The following is a 19101-nucleotide window of genomic DNA, read 5'->3' on the forward strand; positions in this document are numbered from 1 at the left end:
CCTCATCCTCTCCACAAAAAGAAACCATGTTTGCATGTTTTTTGCCCGCCTGTATCTAGACAGGAGACCACCTTCCGAATGACTTTGAGGCTCTTTAGGTTGATGAATCCTTAAGAATACCTTCATGGTCTCCATACTTTATGATGTAATCCACAAATAACTTTTTCTATAGATCAATGGGAATTGTATCCTTGAAGTTTTCTATTTTTCTTGGAACTTATGAGGATGACATGAAAGGAGCCGACATTAACCTCTCTTGAAATAGGATATCCACCTTAACCAGTCCACCCATGTCGTTTGCTAAGAATCAGTTTCAAGATTCAAATCTTATTGTGGCATCCGTGCATGTGACAATTAACTACCCGACCAACTTTTTTGACTTGTTTGTGCAGGTGGCCTTTTCTCAGGGACAAAAAGAAACTAGTGGTCTAAACCTATCGATAAATTTCTCTCATTTCACTACCTTTAATACTGGGTTGTATGTAAAAAGAGATGGGCTGCATCACTTAATGTTGATCTCATGCATATTTGTGTGTGTGTGTGTGTGTGTGTCTTTGGCAACATGAGTACGAGTAAGAGAGTTCAGATGCGGAAGACAAGCAAAGGATAATGATTATTATGTCATAACAAGTGAACGTGTTGGATGAACAAGAATCCCTTATTCTTCGCGCGCGCACACACACACTATATGACAATATTGCACGACGATATGCATAATTTTGACCCAGAATGGGCTAATAAGGCTATGTACTTGACGTACATATTTAGGTGGGATAGATTATATTTAGTTTTAGTTCCTTGACAAGGGTGTCGAGCTGTGGGAGTATATCTCATGTGCACCATGCATGCAATGGTATCTAGCAGGTCTACCATCCTGCACCCTCCTTCACAGTGCTTGATTGCATCAATCCCAACTCATATCTACATCCCATGTAGCTTTCGACATTTTTGGCTCGACTTGATTGTATCAGGGTAGAATCACATGCAACAGAAAATAGAGAGAATGGGCTCAGGTTGTACCAGTTTCCACTAAAAAAGGTGAAGAAAATCTCACTTGCCACACTCACACACATTGTGAACATATAGTCTAACTTCACATACCACTGCTTATTTTGGCTCGAGTAACTAATGTATATATCTTTTAAGGAGGAAATTAGGTAAGGTCGTACACGTTCCACAAGCGGATGGGTATGCTTTTATTTCCTTCTCTCCTCTTCTAGCTTCTAGTGCCATGTGTCTTTACTATCACTGTGGAGTTTGGTGCGATATGGATTGCATCATGAATGTAGATGATGGTGGGCCATGTTCCATCGACAAACAATGCAAATGGATTATCGGCTTCCATTTTAAAATTCATGAAGGCAACAACTCTGCAAGCTTCCTATATATACAATGATTTCATTCTCACTTAGTAATGCTGCCTATTTCTTGGTGTTACTACTGTACTGTTTTTTTCCCTGGTTGTGAATGTGTGGGAAAATTGATATGTCCAAAGGGAAGGAGAAACTGGCTTTCGTGGATTTGGCAGCTCCTACCTCGTATACTTCTTTGGTGCAAATTCCTAAAGAATACTAATTGTGATATAAAGATGGGCTGTCTGATGCTAGTTGAGGACGTTCTGCATATGTTATCTGCGTTGGGAAAATAGCATGGGTTACAGGCCTATTGTTGTTGATTATACTTCTATGTGGATTGCATGATTAACCTTGACCCTGTCTCTTCTAGTTTTGACTACGAGTTGTGAAGTTGGCTTGTTACTAATGATTTTGGGACTTGTTACTTGATTACAAATATGAGCATGCCAAGTAGATGGTGTCATATTTGGGGGATCTTTTCGCTTGGGGCTGGGTGTAGAATATTGTTGATGAGCTCCTACTTGGGGTTCTTCAGGCTTGGGGTTGGATGTAGAATATTGTTGATGAGCTCACTAGTCATACATGCTGGTGTATTGATAAATTGAAAGGACACTCTTGATTGAGAGGCACTTTCTAACTCTCTGCATATTTCATTATCTTCGGGCTATCCTCGGTTATGTACTAATCATGCTACCTTGTTGGGATTGGGTACTGACGGGATTAGTGTCCTTGAATGATGTTCTGTCACATGGTTAGCTGACAGGTTTTCATGTTTTGGAATGGTTACTTTGGGTAAGGATGGAAGGCTACTAAAAGCTTGACTATGTGGGGTTTTGCCAAAGATTGACACTCTTTGGCAGTGATGACAATATGGTGATAGTATGGTCTTGGCAAGATAAGTTGTGGTGGTATATGTAAATATTACCATATATGGTATGACTCGGGGATGAAGGTAAGAAGCACTATGAAAACATGTAAAATTTAGATCAGTGCATCAGAATTATGTTGAAATTTGGGTAATCTTTGGCCTTGTTCCATCTGGATTGTATTCGTTCTCCCGTCTTGGTAAAGATGTAAATGATCCATGGACTTTCCCTGGTTCTAATGTTAAGTGAGCACTTAAAATTGGAGTGTAATGTGTATATTTACTTTTCTGTAAGTATTACTACATTGCGTAAAACTTTTGATCATTATATTATGTTGGACATAGAGTGGGGTGATAGCTATAACACGCGGGATTCCCAGGCATCATCTGCATACAATGCCATTACTAACTAAATGTTGTTTTGTTGCTATGGGTGCAGGTGAGGGGTACCTTTTCTACTCTGGTTTCATAAAGCATTTGCCAGCTGTTCCGATAAACGACTCCTCGACCGCTCAGACAATATGTATTCAAGAAAAGAGAATTCTTACAGCTAAATTTGATTTGTTATAAAAGGGATGCATTTGGCCCTTCTTTACTTGTTGTACAAGCATTTTTCTACAACAATAATGTTTTTTTACAAACCTTTATATTCTTGCTAGGGTCTATATCTTGAGAATGTATTGTTCTATGGTGGTTAGTTATTAGATGTATATAATTGAAACACACACTCCTAACACCATGAGTTAACCTTAGGTGAACTCCAAGACTTGGCTGCTAGGATTAGATCCATGTATGTAATGTCTCTTTAGGGAGATGTTATTGACAGGGGATGGGATGACCTCACACGATCATAGTAGGGATTTCCTCGGATGGTTTCAAGTGGAGGTTGCTACCGTTTGCTCTTTTGTTTTCTAACTTCCATTCCTATATTCTCACTCTCCTACTCTTCACTTTCAGAGCATCTCTCTCTCACAAGGTCTAGTTCTCTCGACTGAACCCCTTTCACAAGCCTTTTTGCTTGTCTTAATGTATTCATGATCGAGAAGCATCTGAACTTACTACCTCTGTCTCTATGGATCCTCTCAACTCTCTTGTACACACCATGTCTTTTGATAAATGTGTATACTCGCTTGCTGTACACATTTGCCAAAAGCTTCTTGTAAATCTAACATTATTTGGTTTGACCATACAGTGTGGTATGCCCTTAACAACTTGGACTCTATGTTCCCAGACAAAGCATCTGCCTATTACCTCTCTCTCTTTTGTTCTTAGCTTGGTGGCCAAGCTAAAGAAGTAGTACTCACCCATATATCTTTTTTAAACTTCAAATTCCTCCTTCTGGAGTTATTAAGAGAGCTTATTGCTGAAAAACATGGGCTCCTACTTTCTACATATGGGAACTACAAAGGCATAAAGACCATGCTCTTGCTTCTAAAAACCAACACTGATGATGAGGAGCCTCAAGAACCCAAATGTCTTAATTCTTTGACTACTCCAAGCTCGTCATTACTTCATTCCTCTCCCCATATTCTTCTACTTATGAGAAGAAGGGGTCGAATGAGGAGCTTTGTTAGAGGGAGATGAAGGTCCTTTCTAGTTAAAAAACTATTGGATATGTAAATTTCCTGTAGGTTGTCTACAACAAGGTTGGCAGGTTTATGATTCTGAAAGTTGAAGCACTCGGCGATGAGATTTTTGTACATTGTTTGTTTGCTAATAAACTACTTGAATATTTCCCACCGAGGCTTGTTATCTCCCAATGTTGCATACAGTCCCCCTACGGTCCTTAGAAACCATGATTTACTTAATAAGGTAGTGTTTGGGTGGAAATATATTGAAACGCTTCATTTTATTTTTTACTCAAATTACTTTTTGAGAAAGGCAAAACCCATGGCATGTCAATGATGGAGTCATTCTCAATTCGTTAAGGATTTTGGGGAGTTAGGAATGCATGTGTGTACCAATAATTATCATGTTATACCCAATATGGCAATGAGATGTCTTCTTGCAAAAGGTTTGAATCGTATCCCCACATATCCACCTCATCCACAATCTGCCTTTTTGGCGCTAAGAGATTGTCTGGCTAACTTTTCCTTAAACTCTAAAAATCCAACTCGATTTAGAAAAACGACTCCATATCGTTTTCTTTGGGTTAATAGCACAAATAATGTTACCTCTTACCTCAATACTAGAAGCAATGTTTCATATATGTGCGCTTAAAAGATAGGATGAACGTGTCTTCCTTGGAACTGATATACATCCCTTTTGGTTAGTCAAGAATTCGACAGAAGTCTTTATTAACCTACCTAAAAACATCTATTCCATGTTTATTGCACATATTGAACAATGCTATGAGAACATCCCTTTAGTTGGTGACTATGAATGTTCTAATAGCTTTAATTAATATGTCATTTTCTAGCGAAGGTCGTAATAGTTGAAATGCATCTCCTTGGTTTAGAATTATCAGTGGATAAGAGAAAAGACAAAAAAACCATCGCTGCATTTTGACAAAAATGATGTTATCAAACATATTCAATGGATCCTTAATCACAGCATTATTCAATTAGGCAGCTACTGTTTTCAGCAAGTTTGTGATATTCCAATTGGCTTTTCTTGCTCTCCGGTTATGTGTAATCTATATCTTCTCCTTTTTGAGTGTACAAGTGGATACTTAAGCAACATGAAGACCCGCTAAGATGACAACACCTTGGCCTCTTCAACAATACATACAGGTATATGGATGGTTTTCTAAGCATTACTAATCCGTGTTTCCAAGATACCCTATCTGAAATTTATCCACAATGCCTTTCAGTAGATCCCACCTTCCTTACACAGGTAACACTGGCTGATTCTTTTCTTACTACACGTACGAACTATGTTTCATTACATATTAGACTGATTTCCCCCTTTAAAGGGCATACTAGTATAAGATTTTTTTGGAAACGGGACCATCTCAACCTCACATTTATTGAGTTTATCAAACGAAATAACAACAGAACATTTAAGAATGTACTCAATACTTCTGTAGGGATGGTACATCTGATCATTTATTCATCATCTGACCTCTTTGCCACATATGAAAAGCTTTATACATTAATTAATAAATTTTGTATGAATGGCTTTAAGAGGTGTGACATGTGCAACTGTGTCTGCAATACTTTGGCAACTAAAACTGGACAGTAGCTAGAATAAATGTAGATTTACTCTAATAATTCTAAGGTGGTAAACTCATATCTAATGAGCCTACTACCTCGTTAGATATGTGCTTGGGTATGGGTGGGCACACACACACACATGATTTGACAATGCTACACGATGGTGTGCATAATTTTAACCCACAATGGGCTAATAAGGCTATGTATTTGTATGCACATATTTAGGTGGGGTAGATTTGATATTTAGGTTTAGTTTATTCCGCTGACAAGGATGTCGAGATGTGGGAGTATAACTCGTGTGCACCATGCATGCAATGGTATTCAACAGGTCTACCATCATGCACCCTCCTTCACATTGCTCGATTGCATCAGTCCCAACTCATATCTACATCCCATGTGGTTTTCAACATTTTTGGCTTGACTTCAAGTATGAGGGTAGAATCACATGCAACGGAAAATAGAGAGAATGGGCTCAGGTTGTACGAGTCTCCACTGAAAAAAAAGGTGAAGGAAATATCACATGCACACACTCACACACAATGTGAATATATAGTCTAACTTCACATACCACTGCTTATTTTGGATTGAGTAACTAATGTATATATGTTTTAAAGGAAGGCTGCTAGTTAAGGTCATACACGTTCCACAGGCGGATGGGTATGCTTTTATTTCCGTCTCTCCCCTTCTGGCTTCTGGCGCCGTTTGTCTTCACGTATCACTGTGGAGTCTGGTGTGATATGGATTACGTGAATGTAAATGATGGTGGGCCATGTTTAGTCGATGGATTATCGGCTGTTGATTTTGGAATACATGAAGGCAACGGCTTTGCAAGCTTCCTATATATACATTGAGTTCATTCTCACTTAGTAATGTAGCTCCTACCCCACAAACTTCTTAGGTGCAAATTCCTAAAGAATACTAGTTGTAATATAAAGATGGGATGTCTGATGCTAGTTGAGAATGTTCTGCATATGTTATTTGAGTTGCACAAATAGCATGGGTTATTGGCATTGTTGCTGCTGATTATACTTTTATATGGACTTCATGATTAACCTTGATAAAGTATATTCTAGTTTTGACTATGAGTTGTGAAATTGGCTTGTTACTAATGATTTTGGGACTTGTTACCCAATTACGGATATAAGCATTGTCGAGTAGATGGTATCATATTTGGGGGATCTTCTGGCTTGGGGCTGGATGTAGAATAATGTTGGTGAGCTTCTTCTTAGGGGTTCTTTTGGCTTGGCTGGATGTAGGATATCGTTTATGAGCTGGCTAGTCATACAGGCTTCTGTATTGATAAAATAAAAAGACACTCTTGCTTGAGGGTCACTTTCTAACTCTTTGCATATTTCATTATCTTCGGGCTATCCTCGGTTATGTACTAATCATGTTGCATTGTTGGGATTGGGTAATGGCGGGATTAATGTCCTTGAATGATGTTCTGTCACACGATAAACTGACACGTTTTCTACATGTTTTGGAATGGTTACTTTGGGTAAGAATGGAAAATTACTAAAAGCTTGACTATGTGGAGTTTTACCAAAGATTGACACTCTTTGGTAGTGATGACAATATGGTCTTGGCAAGATAAGTATGGTATGACTCAGGGATGGAAGTAAGAAGCACTGTAATGTACCCAACATTTTTCAATAAGAGTATTTCATTTACCTTGCAAAAGTGTTTGAGGTTCTAATTTTGTTAAATCATAAAGCGTTCCAACAGAACGTCGGATCGAAAATCGCACTCTTGAACTATTAATGATGGTCTTTATTCACTTGGAAACAATAGGTTGATATAAAAAATTTAAACCTCGAGTTTATTTCTAAAGATAAGAGTTGACCCTTAATCAAGAAGGAGCAATTTTAGGAAAGAGAGAGTAATTTTAAAAAAGGAGGAGTAATTTTAGAAGAGAAGGAGTAGGAGGAGTACTTTTAGGAAAGAAAGAGTATTTTTAGAAAAGAGAGAGGAGGAGTCAAGTTTAGAGTTCTTCTAAGCCAAGCTTCTTCTAAAATTAGAGAATCAAAATCGCGTATCGAAATGCTTTATGACCCCAAAAAAAAATTTATATAATATATATATATATATATATATATATATATATATATATATATATATAAAGAGCCACAAACATACGCGACCTTATCTTTCTACTTTTTGCTATTCTTAACTTATGCTTTTGGTTCTTGAGAGCCTATATAAAGGACTCTCTTCTCTCACTTTCAACACACCATCTCCATCTCCATCTCCAACTCCCTCTCTACCATCGTCGTGTTGCCTTCGGATTCTTGAGTTCTCTTTCTCTCTTTCCCTTTTCTCTACCTCGGTACGATGGCCCCAAAGCGAGTGACCTGAAACTCGAAGGATGCTCACGTCATTCCATCTCCATGGAAGGTGCAAAAGAAGATATCATATATTCCAATCATAACTCAAGCGGAGGTATTGACTCAGAAAGAAGGTGAAATCGTCCAACATCAACCACGAGAGGTAATCGAACATGCCGCTAATCCGGTAAGACAAATTTATAATTCTTCATTGCTATTCATGTTGACTTGGGAAGCTAAGCATAGGGATTCCCTTAAATCGTCCAAGAAACATGATTCTATCACAAGAAACAAGCATATGTTTTCATGGATTAGTGAAGGACTGTTTGATAAATTGTCACCGTTTGTCAAATTATTATTGTTTGATAAGTTGTTACTGGTTGATATGAAGAGTTGGTTGATCATGTTTGAAGAATTATTTAAAGAGAAGAATTGTTGCAATTTTTGTTCCTCGCGGACAGCGAGATGATTCCGCGGTTAGCGGAGATTAAGCTGAGGTTATCGGCTCTCTTTTGTTCCTCGCACGTAGCGGGATGCCTGGCGGTTAGCAAGATGCCTTATGGTTAGCGAAATGTCTTGCGGTTAACGAGATGGGAAGGTTGCACAATTCACGGTTAACAAATAAATCCTTTGCAAAGGCTCCATTGGTTAGAGAGAGAAAGTCCGCGAATAGCGGCAAACTCATAAGAAATTGAAAAAGTTCATTTGTTGAAATATAGGGTTGTCTTCATTAGGCCTTGTTTGAATTGTTTTGATATTGTTGAAGGGCTTGTGCGCGTCTGTCGCACGTGTCAATGCAAGGGACTTGCCAATACACTGTGTGCGAGTCACCTATGGCTGCAAGCAAAAAATAAGACTAATCTAGCAAGATCAAGAGAGCAAGTGTGTGTCACTCACCGCCCTACACTCGCCTTCGTGGAGGATTCCTTGCTGCGAAGAAGAAGGAGCTACCATCGTGCCGTGCTCAACCGCTACGCCGCCACCGTGCCGTCATCGCAATGCTCTCTCTCTCTCTCTCTCATGCTCACACACACAAGGAGATGAAGAAGAAGAAGATGAAGATGGAGCAAGAGCACTCTTCAATTGCACAAATGAAAGAATGAGTGTTTTTGGGTTTAGGTGACTTTTATATGAGCTCGTCGCATTCACACTTGGGTGCCCATACTTAGCCAACTAACCCTTGATTGTTCCTGTTAGAGTGCACCTCTCATCGGCGATCACTCTTACCCTTTTTCTATTGGACCGACAAGCATGGTCCCTGACACTACCAAATAAATAAACGGTGTCTGTCGTAGGTGATAGGGTGTCCGTGAGCCGTGAGGGTTAGCATGCATGCCCCCCTTCCTAATGTAGATTCGGTCCTCGAAAGCTATTGAGTTGAAGCTCGTTCGTCGAGGTGGAAGAGCATTTGAGATGAATATCCTTAGCCTTGTTCAGTCACTGCAAAATCAAACAACATTGGCACAGTAATTGCATTCTCATATACAATTAAAAACCATATGCAGTTGTAGTCAGACAAATTGATCGGTAACAGAATTGTAAACCATTTGTCAGCAATAAACATTAAATTGTAATATAATCAAACGCATAAACAGTTATGAAGGTCAAAAAGTAAACAAGTCTGGGGTCGCTAATTTAAGGGTCGAAAGGCACTAGATCAACTATTAATACCATGGGCAAGCTTCTCAATTTTCTTTGGTCGATTAGGTTGTTTAATCGCGAGAGCCAAGTATTTCATGTCCGAGGGCTGACTAGAGGCTATACCTAGAAGACCTTGTAGTTAAGCTACGATAAAAGGAATTGCTCACGAAATCATCGCCTGACTTATTTCCCTTTCTTTGACCCCCCAAAGTATTTTCACAGTGATTTAATATTAATGTGTATGCTTATTTTGTATGCATTGGATTTTTTGCTTTTCAAGGAAAAGCGACCATACTAGGAACCTCTAGGGCTCTAGTACCATAGGCGATACATGTGAGTGAAGTACCAAATCAAGCTGAGATTTCTCTTCCCGCTTAAGATTTTACATTGTGGCACTTTGATTTTTTTGTTTGTTCGTTTTCAACATTTTGATTTTGTAACTTTGGGGGGTCATATAACATTGTTACCCTCCCTAGGCTCATCACACTAGTAAACTCCCTTTATCATACTTAAGCTAAAGGTTAATAGGGACTAAGCCCACTAGAAAACCCTAGTACATTTCACACAATGCTGCCTAAATGGGATTAAGAACCTAAGTAACCATTGATTATCAGAAATGCATTCCCCATGGTATTAAGAGAAGATCTCTAACGCCTAGCTTGGTTAAACTAGCTTAGTCTAACTGCTTGATTTTTAAACCTAGACAAGTGATTATGACAAAAAATTACATTGACTTTAATGTTTGATGCTAAGCAAATGCGCTGAATATTATGCTACCAATCACAATTAAAGCAGACAAACACGGATGTAAAAGAGATAAGGGGCAATGCTAAATGGACAACAAACACCTGTTTAAGTTGATGGTCGCACTTTATTTGAAGTGTGAATAAGAGAAAGATTCCGTGAAGGTCCAAATCCTAACAACAAATAATACCTCTAGGAGGCACATCAATGGGAAGAAAGAACTTTTCTAATCACTAAACTCTAAAATAGAAACACTTCTATCGTATTGATCTTACCTACCCTCCATCACTCAAGTAATGAGGATCAAAGGTGTTTGATGACATAGGTTTCTGTTTCAGTGTACCGGATGTGAATGTGTAGGTCTTGGTCAATGTTTTGACTTTTATTTTGCACACTCGTTTGCTAATTGCTCTTGCCCTTTACTATTTTTTGTTTTTTTTGAGCATGAGGATTTATATATACATTCCCTAAGATCGAGAATCTCAAGGGTCGGGGAAAGAAGGGTAAGAGGGAAATAAATCAATAGGCTGACGTGAATGAAGACTTCCCCCCTTCCTTGGGTAGGTCATACTGTTTGAAATGTGCTCGTCACCCTTTGAAACCAATTGTTCTAGTTGGTAATAGGTGAGTATTTTTGCTAGTAGTTTTCTATTACCTTAGGTGCCTCGTTGAGTTGCAAGGGTGGTAAGGTACTCTCCCAGGATCGGACTTGAAGTGGTTCATCAGGTGATCCTTGAACACTGGGAGGTGTGGATTCCTTTGTAGCTTCATGGAGGTCCACTATTGTAGGTGGAGGCTGTGGAGAAGCTTTTACCTCTATGGATGCATTACATGAGGAGCTAGAAGCTTCATGGGACTCCCCCCCCTGCATTACTATTGTAGGTGGAGGCTGTGGAGAAGCTTTTACCTCTATGGATGCATTACATGAGGAGCTAGAAGCTTCATGGTGTTAGGAAATAAGACGTAGCTAAATAGATTGTTGAGTAGATTGCTTAATGGAGAGAGATAGATTTCACACACAAGAGATTATAGAGTAGAGAGAGAGAGAGAGAGAGAGAGAGAGAGTACACACGATATACGTGGTTCACCCAATGTGGGCTACATCCACGGGAAAGCAGTCATTCAATGGCTTTAGCACTTCAAAAGAAGAAGAGTTTACAAAGGGATTAAACCCTTAATAGAGCTCCCGCCTTGCTTCACTCTCATCACCTCACACTCACCTTGTTGCATCAACTTCACACTCTGAAATGTGTGTAGAAATGGCCTCCTTTTATAGGCCAAAAGGGCTGCCCTCTCTTATGAGAAGCAGCCATGTGTAGCCGCCCTTGTGAGAATAAGTCCAAATCGGACCCTCCAATCTGCCCATGTGTGGCCGCCCTTGAGAAGACAAGTCCGCTTTTGAATTCGGCCACCGGCCATTGACTACCGGCCACCGGCCAACCGACCGGTTGTTTTCCGACCACTTTCTGGCCACCGTCCGGCCATAATATTCCGTCAAAAATTTTGGTTTCCGGTGAGTGATTTTCCTTCACGCATGATGGCTTCTCCTCATAATGGGGGCCTTACAAATGTGCGCTTTTACCACAGAAAATTACAAGGGTAAATCAGGCTCCATACTTAACACATGGGACTCCCCCCTTCATTGAGCTAGGTGGAACAAATTGTTCTTTCTTCGGTACCCAAAATAACTATGGAGCGGGTGTGTAGCATTCATTGATTTTTTTCTTTCCACGATCGTCAATTTGTTTTGGAGCTACAGGATTGGTCGCACATGGGTCAAGTGACAGGTAAGAACACAATCTACGTTTTGGCACCCAAATTTGATTATTTCCTTTATAGTAGTTTTGGGCTTCCAATAGTCGTTTAGAAATCCACCGCCACGTTTCCTTACATTTTTTGGGGCGAGTGGGATGTTTCTTACAAGGCTTCTATTTTTTAGCACTAGCTATGGTCGTTAAAGAAGCTTTAGGGACCTACTTGTATGTTTTCTCCGTTATATTAGGATGACTCTTGTCAGAAGCATTGCTTCTAGCATATTTAAGGGTACGAGTGGTGGCATTTCATCCCTCTCAGGTATTACCTAGGTCGTCCCCCTGTTTCCCCAAGTGTCTATGGTTGCTGCTAGGTGGACCCAATCCACATTGTTCGACTCAGTCATCCCAGGTAGTACATCCATATAAGAAGAATCTTCCCCAACATCAATGTCCACTTTACACGTGTAACAATACTGCAATGGGGCCAAGTGAACTGTGGTGTCAGATCTATGATCAATTTATAAACATGTTTTCTAAGGGTTGTGCTCGACCAATTATAAGATGCACTCGAATGACAGAATCTTGGAACTGCAAGTAGACATGGTTTTTAGACCAGTCATGCACCATTTTTGCTCCCCTCATGAAAGGACGTCCTAAGGTCATCTCAGATGCCATAGTGTGCTTGGAGAAATCCATAACAATGAACGTAACTCTTATTTTATGTCCAAAGACCCTGATCTTGAGATCTTCTAGCATCCCAATAGGTTTAACAATAGACCCATTGGCCATCTTTACTACTATGGTTGTGGTTCCAAGGTGAGGTCTTCCCATAGTTTTCCAGCAATTTTTAGTCACAATGCTAACCCCAGGGCCACCATCAAGGATTCCCTTCACAATGAATCCCTTGGTAGTGATTGGTATGGTTGCATTGGATTCATCTCCTCAAAGTATTGTCCCAACTTGTTAACAGGTATTTCGACAACAAGGTTCTCTCTAGGTTGGGTTCTAGATCTAAGTGTTCCTCATCTATTGGCATCTCCCCAGGTCCATCCATTTGTGCAAATTGTGGTAGCCCAAACTTCAGTTCTCCATTGAGGAAGGCTCAAAGAGCTGAGACTAGCTCAAAGTCTTTATATAGTTTGGACATGATGGTGGTTCTAACTCCTGAAGACATGAAATCCATCAATTTGGCAATGTTTAACAACACCTTTTGAGCTTCAGTCCCTTGACGTGGGAAAGATGGGATCTCCATTTCTTCGATAGGATCAAGTAGTCCCTCTGTAAACATTCTTTCCATCAAGAAGTGAGTATGCCCACTTTCCCATGACTTTAAGTCACTTTCTTCTTGGATGACACTAGGTATGGCTAAGGGTCTATGGACTGTTATTGTTGTTGATGAGGTTGTTGTTGCGTAGGGAACAATGTGTCTGTAATCTGGATCTGCCTAGGTGTTGGTTCTAGATCCCTTTCGGTATCTTCTACCAAACTCCTTAATTGCTTGACTTGCTCGATCTCCTCTGTAAGGTTTGGATAAGTTCCTATCTTCTTTTTGGATCCTTGCCATTCTGGCTCATGAAGATCTTCCTTGTTGGTTTCTATCTTAGTGGTCGTTTTGGTCTCCATGGTTTCACCTGATTCAGAATCCTCTTCAGCATCGTTCATATACACAGGGTCGTCACCAGCCCCTATGTTGGTCTTTAAACTGGGGCTTGATTTCGCTGCTTTTTGCAATCTCTTCCTTCGTGTTTTCTTCTTTTTCTAAGATTGGGCAATTAATGCCGTGTCTCTTTCCTCAAGAATATAATTTTGTTTTTGGAGCATCGATCTTGTGAGTACGTTTACCGTACCACAGGTGTACTCTGTGATGGCTCCTCGGTAACCTCAATCAAGTTTAATGGCATGATCTTCGGTGCATTTGGATAATTTGGACATTGGGCAATCAAATGATCTATGCCACGTCTCTCTCTCTCTCTCTCTCTCTCTCTGTCTCTCTCTCTCTCGCACACACACAGGGAGATGATGAAGAAGAAGATGCAGATGGAGCAAGAGCACTCTTCAATTGCACAAATGAAAGAATGAGTGTTTTTTAGGTTTAGGTGACCTTTTATATGAGCTCGCCTCATTCACACTTGGGCACCCATACTTAGCCAACTAACCCTTGGTTGTTCCTGTTAGAGTGCACCTCTCATCAGCGATCACTCTTACCCTTTTCCTATTGGACCGACAAGCCTGGTCCCTGACTCTACCAAATAAATAATACAACATCTGTCGTAGGTGATAGGGTGTCCGTGAGCCATGAGGGTTAACATGGCTATATAAAAGAACCTGTGTTTGGGATTAATTAAGGAACATTGTTTGTATATGTAAAACAATGTGGTAGTAATTGAAAAACAAGCTAAAAAGTGTGAGTGTGGGTGGAAAGTGGGGGCTAGCTCAGGTTACCAGTCAAGGATAGGTGGTCTCGATTAGTCAAGAACTCTCCACTCCCTCTTATTAAGAGAAGTGGAATTAAAGACTCATTGTGCCAAGAGTTGAGAAGTCCTAAATATACGTGCCTCTAAAAGCTATGGACCCAATTAGTTGAGTTAGTTTAGACTAAGTCTCATATCATATTTATGGTTTATGGATGGCGACCGTGCCTCTTAAACGTGTGGAAAAAGGCATATTTATGGATTCTAAATATATCAATGGGATCTCATCTCTATGTTATAGGAAATAGCTTCCATTTGAACCCTTGATTTATTGACCTGGCCTGTGGCATATGACCCCTACAACCACGATTACGATGGATAGAGGACTTCCTCTCTTCTGTTGCTCGTATCTCTGCTTCATGGAAACGGAGTAGGGTGTCATCAACGGAACTTGAGAATAAAGGAAGGCCATCTATCAAGTCGCCCCAATCTTCCGGGGTTGGGGACCTCACAAGCACTATGAAAACATGTAACATTTAGATCAGCGCATCAGAATTATGTTGAAATTTTGTAATCTCTGGCCTTGTTCCCTCCAGACTGTATTCTTTCTCCCATCTTGGTAAAGATGTAAATGATCCATGGACTTCCCTTGAATCTGATGTTAAGTGAGCACTTAAAATTGGATTTGTATATGAAATTTTTTGTAAATATAAATGGATTGCAGAAATCTTTTGGTCAGTATATTATGTTGGAAATAGAATGGGTTGACATCTATAACACGGGGGATTCCCAAACATCATCTGCATACATCACCATTACTAAACCGAATGTTGTTTTGTTGTTATGGGTGCAAGTGAGGGATACCTTCTCTACTCTGGAAAAGCCTTTGCTAGCTATTCGATGACTCCTTGACCGCTCAGACAATATGTATTCAAGAATAATGGATTCTTACATTTGAATTCAATTTGTTATAAAAGGGATGCATTCGGCCCTTTAGAATGTATTGTTCTATGGTGGCTAGTTATTAGGTGCATCTAATTGAAACACACACACACACACACACACACACACACACACACACACACGTGTTAGATACTGTCAGTATGCAGCTTTTACCAACATATGGCCCAAATGGCCCGATTTAACATTTTTAATATTGAGCTCCCCTTTTCATGGTGTGTGAATAGAAGAGAGTCTCCTTCAGCCTTTGATGTTTTCATATTTGATTCTAACGCTTAGATCCATAAAGATTTCCCATCATTTAATGATGATTTCTTTTACTTTTTCTACAACTTCCACACAAGGTCCGTTGAGCTATAAATTGTTAATTTCAAGGTCTTTTTTACAACATTGTTTTTCCCAAGAAAAATGAATGACAAAGATCCAAAAATTTTAATAGCTTGTGAATGTTTTTAAACCCTTAAAATATCGTAATCTTTGCCACTATTATTTCGATTGATTCCATGGCTTTCTTCATGGATAATACAAACATTTTCTTTCTCTAACTTAGAGAGAGAATCTTGCCCATACATACATAGATAGACATAATCGTTATCCGTGGAATGTTCTAGAAGCCTCTAGATTTGAAAACGATTAGCTCAACCATCCCAATTGAATTTACAATTCCAATTTAATCATTATGGAGTATTTTCTCTCTACTCTAGAGACACAAAACTACTTTTCAAATGGTGACTTTATCATAGCTTCTATATAACATATCGAAATGCTATAAAATGAACATTAATAGGTGAAATTGATTTGGTTCTTACCAAATATATTTTTAATGGCTTAGCTTGCCCTTATGTCTAAATCAACCTTGACTGTAAGCCATCTTGAGGAAAACAAGGATTTGGTGCACATGAATCCTTGTTTGAACAACGACACCTTTCCTGTTACCATATATATGTGGTAGTGATGTGTGTGAACACACTAGGACCACCGGGGCATTTTTTCCCTCTTTAAGAGGTTTTTCCCCCCGTGCATTGTATATACGCCCATCACTCTAGGGCTATCTATCTTTCCAAAGCACACTAAGTAACACACTCTCTATTGTGTGCCTTGAGCTTCTTTCATCTTCTCCAAGCTGTGTGCATTTCTCTGCAACCCTAATTCCCACAGTTGGTATTAGAGCAGGTTGCATCCTCCCGGGCTTAGTTGCCAGCTGCTCCAGCACACGCTTGCTCAATTTCTTCGATTTTAGTGAGGTTTGGGGAGCATTCGCAGGTCGACAAATATTTCGGGAGTGCTCGTAGAGCTTAGTCTACTCCGATATTTGATTCGGGCTCATTTTGACCTCCGTTTCCACTACATGCAGGTATGCACATGCAATTTTATCATTTTATGCAAAATTTTAGTCAGTGTCGTTTTCTGCATAACAGGTGCCTTATAGTCTTCTACAGTTTGTGCTATATAGCACGTGTTGTTCCCGCTCCATTTCTCTTCTTTTCGGGCAATTTTCACATTAGGTGCAACATTTACCATGGCTGACAACAACACCATTGTGTTCAAGATGCTTGCTGTTGAGGACAGGTTGGATGGGGACAATTACCCTATGTGGGCTTATATGATGCAGCACGTTCTTGTGTCAAAAGGGTGTCTCGAATATTGTGCAGGGCCATGATGTACGTCCTGGTTCTGAGGATGTAAGCGAAGTTGAGGATGTTGCAGGTCTTGGTGCAGTTGTTTTGCCTACGGCAGAACAAGCTCGGTGGGATGTAAAGGATGTGCATGCTCATGCATTGATTGCATTGTCTGTGAAGCACACCATTGTTCCTCACATTCGTTCAGCAAAAGTTGCAAAACAGGCTTGGGATATTCTAGCAGGTCTTTATGCAAGCCCCAATGAGGCTAGAATTGCTTTGCTGCGTAAAGAGATGGAGTCGAAGATTATGCATGAGGAAGATGATATGGACACTTTTCTTGTTGGTATCAAGGATATCAATGAGCAACTTATTTCTGCAGGTGAAGTCATTTCAGACAGTTCCCTTGTGCAGACTGTTCTTGATGCCTTACCAGATTCTTACCAGACTTTTGCTAGTACTTGGAGACTTATGACCCAAGGAAATCTAGAAGTTGTCAAGTTTGATGCATTATCCACATTGCTGTTGCAAGAGTCCCTTTCCAAAAAAAATAGGACTAGACAGCGTGCAGTTCAACAAGCTTTTATTGCTTCTCAAAGAAATGGTGGTAATAGCAATGCAGCCACTTCTTATGGTTCTGCCACGAGTGGCAAAAATTATGTGCCCAATGCTTCTGCTGGCAGCACTTTGTCTGGCGATTTTGGTGATAAGGGCAAAAAGAAGATGCATTGTCATTATTGTAAAGCTAATGAGCACTTGATCAAGCAGTGTCCTAAGTTGAAGGCCAAAGAGGCTAAGAAGAAAGAGGGTGGTTCCAATGCAAATGTTGGTTCCACTACAAATGTAGCCATTGTTGAGTCTTCCGCAAAAGGAGACTGTGATGTTGATGTTGATGCAAAATGGGCTTTAAGTGCCGAGTACACATACAATCCTGTTGTCCATAATGCATGCATGTCAGTTGCTGCAGATTCACATGTGTGGTATTTCGATAGTGGTGCTACAAAAGCACATTACCTCACATCATAAATTATTTGCCTCTCTCGAGTCTGTCCCTCATGGGAATTCAGTCACTTGTGCCAACAATGCCTCTTATCTGGTTCAAGGAGTTGGAAAGATTGTGCTTACTACTGCTAATGGCAGTTCTTTCACACTTTTTGATGCCTTTATGTACCAGGGATCAAGAAGAATCTTTTGTCTGTATCTGCACTTGCTAGACTTGGACTTGCAGTCAAATTTGTGGATGATAGATGTATAGTTCATGATCTCAGCTTTGGTGATGAAATCGTTGCATCTGGGCTTTTGTGTCGTGGGCTGTATAAGCTCACCTTGTAGGATGTATAAGCTCACTTTGTATGACAAGTGTGGATAAGATTTTGCAAACGCAGTTGTAGATTCAAGGGCTATTTCAGATGCAAAAGTTTGGCATGCACGTTTTAGTCATCTGAATTTTGCCAGTTTGCTGCGTTTGTAGAAATTTGATATGGTTGCTTCTTTGCCACCTCTTGAAGCACCTGTCAAACATGTTTGTGAACGCTATATTTTGGGTAAGATGCAGTGTTCAAAGTTTCCAAAGGATGGTTCAGTTCGGGCCACATGCAGGTTGGAGCTTGTGCATAGTGATGTTTGTGGGCCCATGCAAACTCCGTCCTTGGGCAATTACCTTTACTTCATGACTCTCATTGATGATTACTCCAGGCATGCATGGGTATTTCCGCTTAAAGCGAAGTCTGAAGTTTTTATGTGCTTAAAACAATTTCTGGCAATGGCTGAAAATGTTGCGAAATATACTATGGGCACCCTCCGTTCCGATCGAGGGGGGGAGTATATGCCTCATGAATTTAATGCATTTCTGGCTAGTCGTGGGATAAAACACCAATGTATAGTGCCTTATACACCTCAACAAAATGGTATTGCTGAGAGGAAAAACAGGTCACTTACAGAAATGGCACGATGTATGGTCAAAAGTCAATCTTTGCCGCATTCTTTTTGGCTTGAGGCCATCATGTGTGCCACTTATGTACTAAACATGTGTCCTACAAAAGCTTTGCAGTCTATTTCTCCCTATGAAGCATGGCATGATAGAAAGCCTTCTATTGAGCACATGCGTGTTTTTGGTTGTTTGGCATATGCTTTGGTGCCACAAACACAGCGCATAAAATTTGATAAGGCTGTCAAATGTATTTTTGTTGGTTATAGTGTTGAAAGCAAAGGTTACAGTTTGTATCATCCACAAACAAAGTGTATTCTAGTTTCACGGGATGTAGTGTTTGTGG

This window comes from Adiantum capillus-veneris, chromosome 2, assembly GCF_014529385.1.
Source record: "Adiantum capillus-veneris isolate H3 chromosome 2, ASM1452938v2, whole genome shotgun sequence".
NCBI classification, from domain to species: Eukaryota; Viridiplantae; Streptophyta; class Polypodiopsida; order Polypodiales; family Pteridaceae; genus Adiantum; species Adiantum capillus-veneris.